This window comes from Mustela nigripes, chromosome 4, assembly GCF_022355385.1.
Source record: "Mustela nigripes isolate SB6536 chromosome 4, MUSNIG.SB6536, whole genome shotgun sequence".
NCBI classification, from domain to species: Eukaryota; Metazoa; Chordata; class Mammalia; order Carnivora; family Mustelidae; genus Mustela; species Mustela nigripes.
The window spans coordinates 173,696,774-173,708,996 of NC_081560.1; positions in this window are offsets into that span (position 1 = coordinate 173,696,774).

Sequence of the window (12,223 nt, forward strand, 5' to 3'; positions counted from 1 at the left end):
AGATAGAAGCCATAGGTTGGGCATGGCTTTAGTGGCTTATGTCCTTGATAACTTCACAGGGCGAGTTAAGTAAGCCCAGACTGCTCAACTGTGGACTTACACAAGAGAGAGATAAACTTGTATCTCTTATGAGCTACTGTATTGTGGGATCTTTTTGATATAGCAGCTTATCTTATATTCAATCAATACAACCAGTTTACTTCTTGCCTCTCTATTCTTGCTCAATAGTTTCTCACCTACTCCCACCCCAGATTTAAAATGAGAATATGCATCTTAGATGCATCCATTCTGACCCTCTATAATCCATTTTGCAAATAAAAGCCAGAGTGAACTTTTAACAGATCATGCCATTTCTCTCACTTAAAATCCTTCCAGTGACTTCTCATTGGACTTAGACTAGAACCCAGAGAATGTTGGACTTAGACTAGAACTCTATACCATGACCTAGTCCCTCTCTATTCCACCAGTCTCCTCTTATGTCTTTCTCCCTCTCATTTACCGGGTTCCAGTCATGCTGGTCTGCCTTCTGTCCTTGGAACATGCCAAGATTGCCCACCTATGGCACCTGTGCACACCATTGCCCCTGCTAGGAGTGATGGCTGACTCTCAGTCATTTACTTCTCAGTTCTTGGATGTCTTCCCCTCGAACTGCTTTTTATTTTCATACCTCATTTTATTTCTTTATAGTACCATATAAAATTTGTCACACCTGAAAGGGTCTCATTTGTTGATTGGCTTGCTTGTTTAGAATCTGCCTCTCTCCATTTAGAATGTAAGATCCATGAAGGTAGGCAGCCATCTGTTTTGTTCACTTTTAGGTCCCATGAATGTGCTGATGTGCAACCACCATGGATGCTCTATAAATATTTATCAAGTGAACACATCATGTATTTATCCAACAGAGCAACAGCAGCCTTGTGTCTGTCCTCAGAGAGCTTACCGTCCATCTGCTGATGCCCTTGTAGCCAGGCTGCCAGCCAAGTTAGAGCCATTGCACATGGCACACTCTGGGACACAGTCTGCAGGGACAAGCTCCTCTTTAGAAATCGAGAATTAATTACAATACCAAAGCAACTCAATGCATTTATGCAAATTAATTGAGTTTGACTTAATTTCCAACTAGACTGTAGTCCTTCTTTTCCCCCTTTGGGGATTTTCCACTTCGTAAGGTAAAACGGAAAACATTGTTCAGATTCTCATCAAGACGTGTGTTAGCAACCGGAGCTCATTCTGTGGTTGCTGATGGCAGCGTAGGGAGGGAAAGGAGGAAAGTGACGTTTCTGAGCCGATATCTAGTCTAACTCTGTTGTGTTTTTGATCTTTCCTGGTGTTGCTGAAGAGGTCTTCTTGTTTTCATCAGCTAGAGGGGAGCTAGCTGATCAGTCAGAATGTGGGACTGTGGGCAGCTGTTTCACAGAAAACGTCTGTTCCATCTCTTCCATCTCAAACTGCCATTGAGACTTAGAGGCCTGAACCTTGGAAAGAGTGAAACGTCTTTAGAAATATTTGCACCGTCTCTATTACTGCTGGTCTCTGGCACTCTGGTCTCAGATGCACAGGGAAACCTCCCCTTGTCCTGAACCCATGATGCCTTTTCCATTAGACTGCAGATCCCCACACAGTGTGCAGAGAAGTGGTTTCTTGAGGCATTGACTCCTCTCAAGAAAGGGAAAATTGCCCGAGCCCTCTCTCAAGCTGTCAGTGCTGGAGAACAGTGCTGGAGGGATGGATTTGCCAAAAGGCTGTCAGAGCCTAGGCTGGGGGCAGTGTCAGCAGGGAGCCCAAGTTGCCTTTGGGGACATGATCTTTTCTCCTGCATATCGCTTCCTGTTTCCTTTGTTCTGAACCAATGACGCAGATCTCAAGTCAAGTGTCAGGGAACAGGTAAGTTACTCACCAGCTGGTTCTTCCAGTAATTGGTAGGAATGAGCAAGACCTCTCTTTTAAGGACCGTCCTGAGCCTATTGTGGAAATGGGGGTGGGTGTATGAAGTTTGCTTCAAGGCTAGTCTTACTTACTTACTTAGGGAGTTGCCATGAGCCAAACTAGCATTTACGTTTTTCTCCTTTATTACCATAAAATAGTTCCTCAACATAGACCTGTTTCTCTCACTGACAAACCTGTCACAATGGCTCTCATGAAAAGGAAACAGGGACTTGGAGAGCCCACTGATTTGACACTTTGAAGGAAGTGCTCTAACTTTAGATATTCATGTTTGTGATTTATGCTATTGTTGGCAATGAGAAATGGTAATTGAAAATAATAATGCAACAGAGCTTCATAGGTATGTCTCTACTTGCATCAGAAATCTCACTTGCTCCCACTATTCCAAGCCGAGGATGGCAAGTCCTTATAGTACAAAGGTTTCAGGTCCTCTGCCACAGTAGACATTGCCGAATGGTTCCAGCATTCTGTCTTATTGAGCTGAAATGCAACAGGAGAATCCTTTTGGATACTGTGTTCTCAGCAGCCACTATAACTGATCAGCAATGTTATGCAAAATAACACTCATTGGCCAGCCCTGTTCTATGGTAATGAGATCCACGGTATGCCCGTGAGTGCAGGTGCCACTTGGAATGGCCTCAAGAGAAATACTTTCATGTTTTTAATTCCATTCCAGACTCATCTTTTGGCAAAAACAGTTTCCTGCCCAAAATAAATCAGCTTTCCTGTTTTCCACTGTTATCAATATTTCTGTTTGCTTTCACTTCCGTGTGGATCAAAGAGAAATCTTTTTGGGACCACCTCTTCCTATTGCCTTTAAAAGTCAAGCCTTGATTAAAAAATGAGTCCTCCTAGGGGTGTCTAGGTAGCTCAGTTGGTTGAGTGTCCGACTCTTGGTTTTGGCTCAGGTCATGATCCCAGGCTCCTTGGATGGGTCCCCGAACTGGGCTCTGTGTTCACTGGGGAGTCTGCTTGGGAGTCTCTCCCTCCCTTTCTTTTCCTATGCCCCTCCCCCCACTTGTGTGTTCTCTCTCTTTAAAAATAAATAAATAAATCTTAAAAAAAGTAAAAAGAAAGAAAGGAGTTCTCCCAAAGACAAGTACATTGGAGGTTGGGTCTGGTCCTAACTTCATAACGAATCTGTGGTACACAGATCTGTCCTTGAGCTATTTTCTATAATGTTCTCACTGCAGTGTCCCATGACTGATCTTCTTATTTCAGAGGATTGTGTGAGTTTTGCAGCAAATTACAAGGAAGGTCTGGTTCCTAAAATCAGCTGAAGGCCAATTAAGGTTTCTTGGGGCCCTTTCCTTCAGCTACAATGTTATCATAAATGACTCTCCAGTGCAGGAGAGGGTTGACATTTTGTAAGCTAATACTATATTTTGGGAGTGATTAAAATCTTCATCTCGATCACCTGCCTGACCAACTGCCAGTAGCCACAAAACAAAAGGATTACGGTCAATTCATATCCATTAGGAAAATGACTTGAAACACTATTGGTTTAGCTTCAGTGGGGCTTAATCTGATTTCAGGAAGAAAGAAGAGATGTACAATTAAAGGAGAGAGGAAAGCCAGAAAAGAAAATCAAATGAGAATTTTCTCCAAAGCCCAAGGCCTTTTTGGTTTGTTCATTTCCATAAGGATTTATTAAGGACCTGCCTAGTTCTTCCTACTATGGTAGACCCTGAAAGGGAAGAAAGAGAAAACACTAGCAATGCCTGTCCTTGGAATCTGCAGTGTGGCAGGCAAGAAATACTGCATACTGAGAAGGTAGCTAGAGGATTAGTGGATTCAAGTTAGTAGGAATTAAAAAAATTTTTTTTTAAGATTTTATTTATTTATTTGCCAGAGATATCGAGAGCAAGTAGGTAGAACAACAGGCAGAGGTAGAGGGAGAAGTAGGCTCCCTGCTGAGCAGAGAGTCCAACGTGGGACTCGATCCCAGGACTCTGGGATCATGACCTGAGCTGAAGGCAGACTTTTAACTGACTGAGCCACCCAGGTGCCCCCAGAATTTTAAAATTATTTTTTAGGTGCCTGACACTGTTGGAGAAAGAAAAGAAGAAAAGTGAAAAGTGATAGTTGAATGACACTTAATATGAGCTTTACATTAAGTTTTACACGTATTAACTCAGCCTTCATAAAAACCCTACATACCATTGCTATTCCCATTCTACAGATAAGGAAGCTGAGGCCCAGAGAAGTAAAGAAGCTCACCCGAGGTCCCATCGTCCACAAGAGGAGGAGTTGGGATTTGCACAGAGGTCTTCTGGTGCTGGAATCTGAGGTTTTGACCATTATTCTATGTTGCCTCCCGAGGTAATGGGGTATTCCTGACCTTGAGGCTTTTCATTCTCCCTGGGAAGATGAGGTCTGAGTGTGGGAATAATTAAGCTAGAGGCAGAGGGTGAAACAATAGAGGTAGGGAATAGAGTGGTGACTTCAGAAGAACGGGTGTCCTAAGTGAACTCTGGACATGGATGTGTGTATGTGGGGTGAGGCTCTGCACAGAGAGGTAGAGAGGGTTCTAACCCAGAAAAAGAGCAGGAGCAGAGGGGACTGAATGAATGGCTCCAATTGGCAGTTAAGTGTGTGCAGCCACCCAAGAAGAGAAATCATTAAATCAAAAGCTATCTTCTCATTGAGACAGGGGTTTATGGTACTGCAGATGGAACAAGGATGTGGGCTCTGACAAAGTAGGTTTAAAGTTTGATTGTGTCATATGCTCCTCATGTGACCTTGAGAAGGTCATCTAACCTCTATCAGCCAGTTTCCCCAAATGCAAAATAGGAAGAGTGGCTATAGAAGCATTGGGAGAATCTTGTACCTTGTGAAAGAGTTCATTTATTTATTTCTTCAAAAATAATCGTTGAGTATCAATTACATGCCCTGTGCTATGCTAGATGTTGGGACACTGAACAAGACAAACATGAGAGCTGCCTTCTTAGAGCTTGTATTCTAACCAGGGTGGCAACCTAATAAATAAGAAGACAAGTAATATTAGAGTATGAGAGAGATTTGGAAGAGAACACAGGGTTGGGGCCAAGTGGAATTAATGGCCTTTACTGTGCCAAGAACAGTGTTTGTCAGGTAGGAAGCCATCAATGCATGGGAGCTTTCAGTCAACGTATCAGGTAGAGCCATCTTGAAATTCAACATATGAGAGGAAGCCAAGGCGTAGGATACTCTTCACAACCCACCAGGCATTTCTCCTTTCCCCTCATTTATAGACCTCCATTAAATCCAAGATTCATCTTCCAGCATGGAGAAGTGTCCCAGCCAGGCATGGCAATCCTGCTCACTTTGCCAGGGATTATTGTGGCTGAGATGTGATGGGACTTTTGGGTAGTTTCCTTGCTCTAAAAACAATCAACCAAACAAAAGCACATAGAGGACACAAGCTGTAGTCTCTCCTCTGGACACTTGCATGTAAAGGTTGAAAATACAGTAGTCTTCCTGGGGCCATGAAGGACATGGACCTGGAGGGCAAGCCAGCATGTTGGGTGGGGCAGAGAAGAAAGGGCAAGAAATACATGTTCATGATCCTTGTTGGGACACGGAATTGGTCATGTTGGAGCCACCCCACCACACATTTCCTAGTGAGATAATGAATGTGGTACTTATTTTTCAAGCTGTTTGGGGTTGAATTTTCTGTTATGGGGAACCATCACTGACCCAAGAAAATGATGGCTTATCACTTTTCACAGCATAGCAACCACGAGAGATCATAGGGCCAGGGTTCTTGTTCTTCCTAAGAGTGTTGATAATAGGTGAGGAAGAGAGATTCTGTGACTGATGTGTGACTTTGGAAGATCCAACCCCAGATTTTCCAGCACAATCCTCAGAGTCAAGTAGGGAGGTCCTGTTTGTTTCCATGGATTGCCAGTCTTTCCTGAGAACTCTGCTTCTCGAATGTGAGGATGCGTGCCCCCAGGAACCCCCACAGGTGAGGTGCAGGGGGTGTAAGAAACTCAAGGTGGATGTGCTGCATTTCCAAGGAACTACCATTTTTTACCAAAATGTGAGAAGAAACTCTAGGATGCAACTTCATGAGGATGAGGGCTGCCATGTGTGTATGTTCACTGCTTTCCCCAGGTGCCCAGAACGGTTCCCAGCATAGAACAAAGGCTCAACAGATATTTGTGGAATTATTAAATAAGTGAATTGAGACAAACATGGATATATTTTAGAATTACACAAACACAGCATGAATTTTAAAATCCAAACTGGTAAACAATCCTGGGAGCACACCTTTATGTTTTCTACCACTAGTGACGTTTGCTGGAAATGTTTAAGCCCCTGCCTCTTAGGAATATCCGACTTGACTTTAATTTGAGCCTTAGCGTATTTCATGAAGACCTCTCCTTAGTGCTCTTTCTGGTGCGTGCTTCTGTGCAGACACCCCTAGTCCTCCAGGCCAGCCGAAGCTCCAAATGAGAGAGAACACCCTAGCATTTGCTTCCAGACTCCTCGACCCTGAGCCGTATCAACCTCCTCAGTCTGAGACAACCAGAAGAAAATGGGATCTTGAATGGCACAGTTCGGCAGCCTTTGTTTGTGTGATTTTTCTCACCTGATCTGGCCTCTTTTTGCTTAGAGCAACCTCTCTATCCCACAAAGCTTGCCTGAAAACCCATTCAGCTTTTCCCACTTCTCTAGGCCCCAGTGAGTGGACTTTCATGTCTCATAATCTGCACAGGATAGTCTCTTATTTATCAAATGGCAGCACAGGACAAAGCCAGGCAGAGCCCACATCCTGTTTCTCCAACAGGGCATATGCTCTATGAGACAGAGGCGAAGTCTTCTGCTGTTTTGTATTTCCTGTGGTAATATCTCTGGGTCAAGTCCTGGTGATGTTCCTAAAGCTTTTTGAGCCTCAGTGTCTCCGGTTGTAAAATGCACATCATACTAGTAGCACTTTCATAAGGGTAGCATAAATCTTAAAGAGATAAAAAGTTTAAAGAGTCTCTACAATCCCAAGTACCAGTTCAAATTCAGAGATTCCTCTACTGTCATTAGCACATGGTCGGTGCCCCCTTCTTGTTAGAGGGTTTATTGAATACCACACTCTTTGATAGAGGAGAACAGACGGACTCTTCTTGCCTTACCTAGATGGCAGCCCTCTTGCTGTATTCGAAACCTGGAATTTTCTCAGATCCTGTTCTGAAACTGCCATGGAGGAGAGATGTGGTTTCAAGGGACAGAAATGCAGGGGAAGCTGGGCCAGCCTCCACTCTCCAAAGGTCGTCATCAGCCCCAAGACTGACAAGGCCACAGGACAAGGAGACAAAGTGTCGAGTTGCCAGAGGCTATTGAGGGTGGCAAGGTCCGCACCATCAGCAGTGCCCTCTGGAAGGTGGGGTTACCAGAGCCCAGAGTCCTCAGAGAGTCACACAGTGAAGAAGTCTGAGAATCAGCAGCCCATGGGGCGCCTGGGTGGCTCAGTCGTTAAGTATCTGCCTTTGGCTCAGGTCCTAATCTTAGGGTCCTGGGATCGAGCACCGCATTGGGCTCCCCGTTCAGTGGGGAGTCTGCTTCTCCCTCTCCCACTCCCCCTACTTGTGTTCTCTCTTGTGTGGTCTCTCTCTCAATCTGTTGAATAAAATTTTTTTTTTTTAAATCGTAAAAAAAAAAGAAAAAAAGAATCAGCAGCCCTTTGGGGGAAAGTGACTGATCCACAGAAGCCAATCCCTCCGCTTTGGTCATTGTTATCAGCCTCACTGTAAGACGGCCACAGGAAGGATCAGCCAGGAGGCTCGTGCTCACTCTGATTCCCCTGTCTCTGCTGAGATGGAAACCAAACTCCTGAAATACCAACAGCCAAGAACTCCTGACCCTGTTCACCTCTCTAGCTGGAGTCCTGGGCCAGTGGTGGTTAATGGACTGTAGGTCATGTTGGGTGATTCTTTAAAGGCCATTGGTGCCACATCCTCCTTGTCCAGATGGAGTAACTGAAACCACAGAGGGAAAGGGTCTTGAACAGATCACATGGCCCGCTGGCATTAACTGTGGTCTTGAGTCTCCATCGTATGCGCTTTCCAACCCTAAATGTCGTTAGGAGTCCACTTCTGCTCTGAAGACAGAGAACAGCCTCTGACAATAAATGCTGATATTAAAAAACCAGCCCAAGAATAACAGAATGCCTCAGCAAGTCTTTGGCCTGGGTCCAGAGACCTCCTGGACTGGGACGGGTTGGCTGGCTTAACTCTTACCCTCCCATCCTGAGCTCTTTGAGCACTTTTTTCTTTTTAATCAACTATGAGGTATGTAAGTCTCCTGTGAGAGATCCTCTCCTGTGATGTGGTTTCCATAAGAACATGGGCCAGCAGGAGGTTCACATGGCGTGTTTCATCAATATTACGAATAACGGTGAGAGTATGAAAGGTTGCAGGCGTGCTGACTGCATCAGCTGCCGTTCTAGGTCCCTTGCACGTATGAACTCATTTAATCTTCACGACTCCTATCAAATCAGTTTATAAATGAGAAATCTGGGGCAGAGGAAGGCTAACTAGCCAAGATCACCTAGTTTGAAAATGATCGATGTGGGATTTGAGGATAGCAAGTCTGGATCCCAAGTCATGATGTGTTGCTGTCCTGATTACAATGCGTAGCACTTTAGAACAAGGCTGTACTGTAATTTAAAAAAAAAGAAAAAGAAAAGAAAAGAAAAAAAGAAAATTATTGATTACAGATTCTGTCTCCCTGTCCTCAGGGGCTAGAGTTGAAATGGGCTCAGAAAGGCAGTATCTTCCCCCCTCCATCTCCCCTGCTTCTCCCACAGAGCTGTGGTCATTAAAACCCTGTCTTCCCTGCCCCCACCCCTTTCCCCCCCAGGTAATTGTCTGCTTCAGCACTCTCAGAGGCTCTCCTGCAGAGGCAGACGAGGTCATGACTAGCCTGAGTTTTTTATATTCCCTGGGGGAAAAATTTATAGATTCTTCATCTTGCAGTGAAAAACAGCCATGTGATCTCTTTCAGCTCCATATGAATCTTGTGAACTGGTCTTTGGAAGCCACTTGCATGATAGGAAAGGGGGTTCACTCCTCTTCCCCAGGGGAGGGGTCAGAAGCCAGGACTAATTCATCATGGCCCCCACCCCTGCTCTCACACACACACACACACACACACACACACACACACACCCCAACCCTCTACTCTGCCAGTGGAACATTTGTGTTGCCTCTGAATTATGTGCCTTTGATTAATTTCTAAGGAAAATGATCAGCTTTGCCAGAGCCTATGTTGTGTTTTCTCTAAATCAGGGCAAATAACATTACTTCTGCAAATGTTGCCATTAGAATAGATTTATATTTACCTAGAGAGGCTGCTCCTGAGAGAGATGCAGGGAGAAGTTTATGCTACAGACAGAATAATCTGTCTTGCCGAAATGTGATTTGCTGCAGAGGGCTGTTGGGGGTTTGGATAAATGAGAAAGATAAACACTATGGCTGCTGGTGGTTTTCAGTAACACGATTACCCCTGGGGAATAGATCTCTCTCCCTCTTTCTGTGTCTCTCATCTTCTCTGCTTGTGAATGGACCCCAAACAAAAATTTTCCAAAACGGAAGCTTGAGCTGGTAAGGCCGTGACAAATGCCCAGGCCCACAGCCACACGGTTGCGCATGCCCACGGTCACGCCCACACGGCTGCGCATACCCACGGCCACACGTGCACACACACACACGCACCCAGTGGCTGTTGGACTTCAGCTTGGGCAGCCTGCTGGGCAGAGACCCTTTTTCTCGCCAAGGTCCTCTTTCCTCCACCACCAGGTGGAGCATATTGGGCCCTGGGGAAACTACCAATATACTGGCAGGAAGCAATTTGTCCCACAAGATGAAGCTGTGAAATTCAGACAAAGCAAAAGCCAACTTAGCTATAAAGCCCTGGAGTGCACAGAGTTTCACTTCCATGGTTTCAGGCGATGGAATGAAAGCGTTCCGTGGGTGTAGTTGGCTTTGCATTGGCCCTGCGTGTTTTGCAACTCAGAGTCAGAACTGAGCTGTGGCACCATGAGTTCTAGATTCAAGCTCGGTCCCCTGTCTCACCTCTGTGGCGCTCTCAGGCATGGGCGAGGTGGTTCTGGGTCTCTGAGGTGGAATCAGATACAGTCTCTGTCTCAAGGAGCATCAGAGCATGACCCCGGAGAAACTGAATAGAAGCTCAGAAAGTAAGAGGTACCAAGTGAGAGGCCCAGGGAAGCTGATGAGATGGGAAGACCCACCTCTGCCTGGGGCAGGAGGGGAGAGTGCTCATCTAACCTTTGAGTTGCTCATAGACAGGTTGGGAGACTTGGACAGAAGGTGAGGGAGGCAGGGAGGGCACTTGGAGCAGAGAGTGCAGCATAAAGGAGTGTGAGGAAGGCTAACAAGCAGGTTGCTCCCGGATATGGGATATGTAAGGATGTAGACGGGAGGTAAGTGAGTGGGCCATGAAATATCTGTTCTGTGCTGCCTTTCCTCCCTGTCTTCAGCCACTTCTCTTCAGTCAGTGGAGTTACCCCCAGACTGATCGGAAGCCCCTTTCCAGGTAACAATCACTCTTGCCAAGTACGGAACATAAGGGCTCTGTGCTCAGAACAGGGCACCAAAGTGGAGGGTTCTGGAAGGATGCCTGGGGAAGGAATCATGTCTTCCTTCTCCCTCCCTGCTGCCTTTGCCGAAACTCTTCTTTCTTTCCATCTCCATCTGTTCAAATTGTACTCATCCTCCAAGATGCAACTCAAATGCAAATTTCATGGCAAATTCCTCCTTAATGTTCCCAGCCAGAAGCAACAATTCCTTCTCTGGAACCTTGAAATCTTCTGGGATGTTGATGGGATTCTCCTGTAAACAGTGGAAACCCCCAAATGATTAGCTGTGCCCCAGCTCCCAGTTTGTTATGATCTCTGTGTGTCGATTCCTGTAAAAAGTTCTTATTATGGATCTTAAGTCAACTGCCAAACTGGGACTCAGTAAAGCATAAAATGTGTAAAACAGAAGACTCAGGGGTCAAACACTGGAGCTCTGACCTTTGAGTCAGCTCATTGAAAATGTGGTCAGCCGAGTGAGAGCATGAAAGCACTGTCCCAGCTCTTCTGATCAGGGTTCTGGGAAGGGTCCCATCCATCCTCGGTCTCCAGGCCCTCCAGGAAGGCACCAAGAACAGGAGGTACTACCACTTGGGAAATGGGAAGTGAGAAGTCCTCAAGTCTCCTTGTTGATGAACCAGAAGGCCCAGCATCTGTAGCCCCATCTGGATTTTTCCAACTTGCTCAAAACCTAAATAATTATCTTCCCTTTCCCAAAACCTCGCTTCCTCTCTCTCCTCGACTCTGAAAGCTGACACCAACACCATCCACACAATTGTGCAGTTCAAAACTAGCAGACACCCTTGGCCCCTTCTTCCCCTCACCCACCAGTCCCAGTTGGCTTTATGATTTCAAGTACATCATTCAAAACCATCTCCTTCTTTCCACCTTTCCCATCAGCACCCCAACCAAACCATAGTCATCACCCCCTCCCTAGATAAGTGCAGTGGCTCCTAACTACCCTGTGCTATCTGGCCCCACCCATGTCCACACGTCAGCCAGTTGGATGTCAAATCTATGGCTTGTCCTTACACTCACTGCTGTAAGCTGTCCAAGGGTTCCCTGCTGCTCAGAGAGGCCAATCCTGCAACCCAGTAGGTCGTGGCAAGGGACTGGAAACCAGTCACCTCTTTAGGCTCATCTTCCATGACTCTTTTTGTCTCTCTGAACTGCAATGTCCTGGTCTCTCTTCCTGGCATCTGTAGACTGCATTTTTCTCTGCCTGGAATGTGCTCCTAATTTTCCTTTTAGCTTAGTCCTTGATTTTCAGCCTGCCTTCCTTCATCCAACAAACTAGACCACAGTCTTGCCTTATGGGATCCAAAGGGCCCTGTGCCTCTTGCTCAGGCCTGTTGTCATGGTTTATAATCAGATGATAAACAATGGCAAAAATAAATCTTTTCAATCATAAGGTGATCTTTAAGGCACTTGCCAGCCTCATCATGCTGTCATTCTAACCTCAGGGTGTGGCAATGAGAACTCTTTCTGGCCTCTTCCTACTTCCCCAGTCCAACTGTAGCCAATCTGGCTCCCCCCACACACCCACTGCTGGGGGTGGGGGGCTTTTCTCTTTTCTGGCCCTCCAGCTTCCCATATTCACCTCCCCCATACAGAACTTCTGAGGCATAATTAAAATCCCAACCTTTCTTTGGTATGTTCTGCTTTTAAATGCGATCAGGTTTCTACATTAGTTAGGATGGGCTAAGT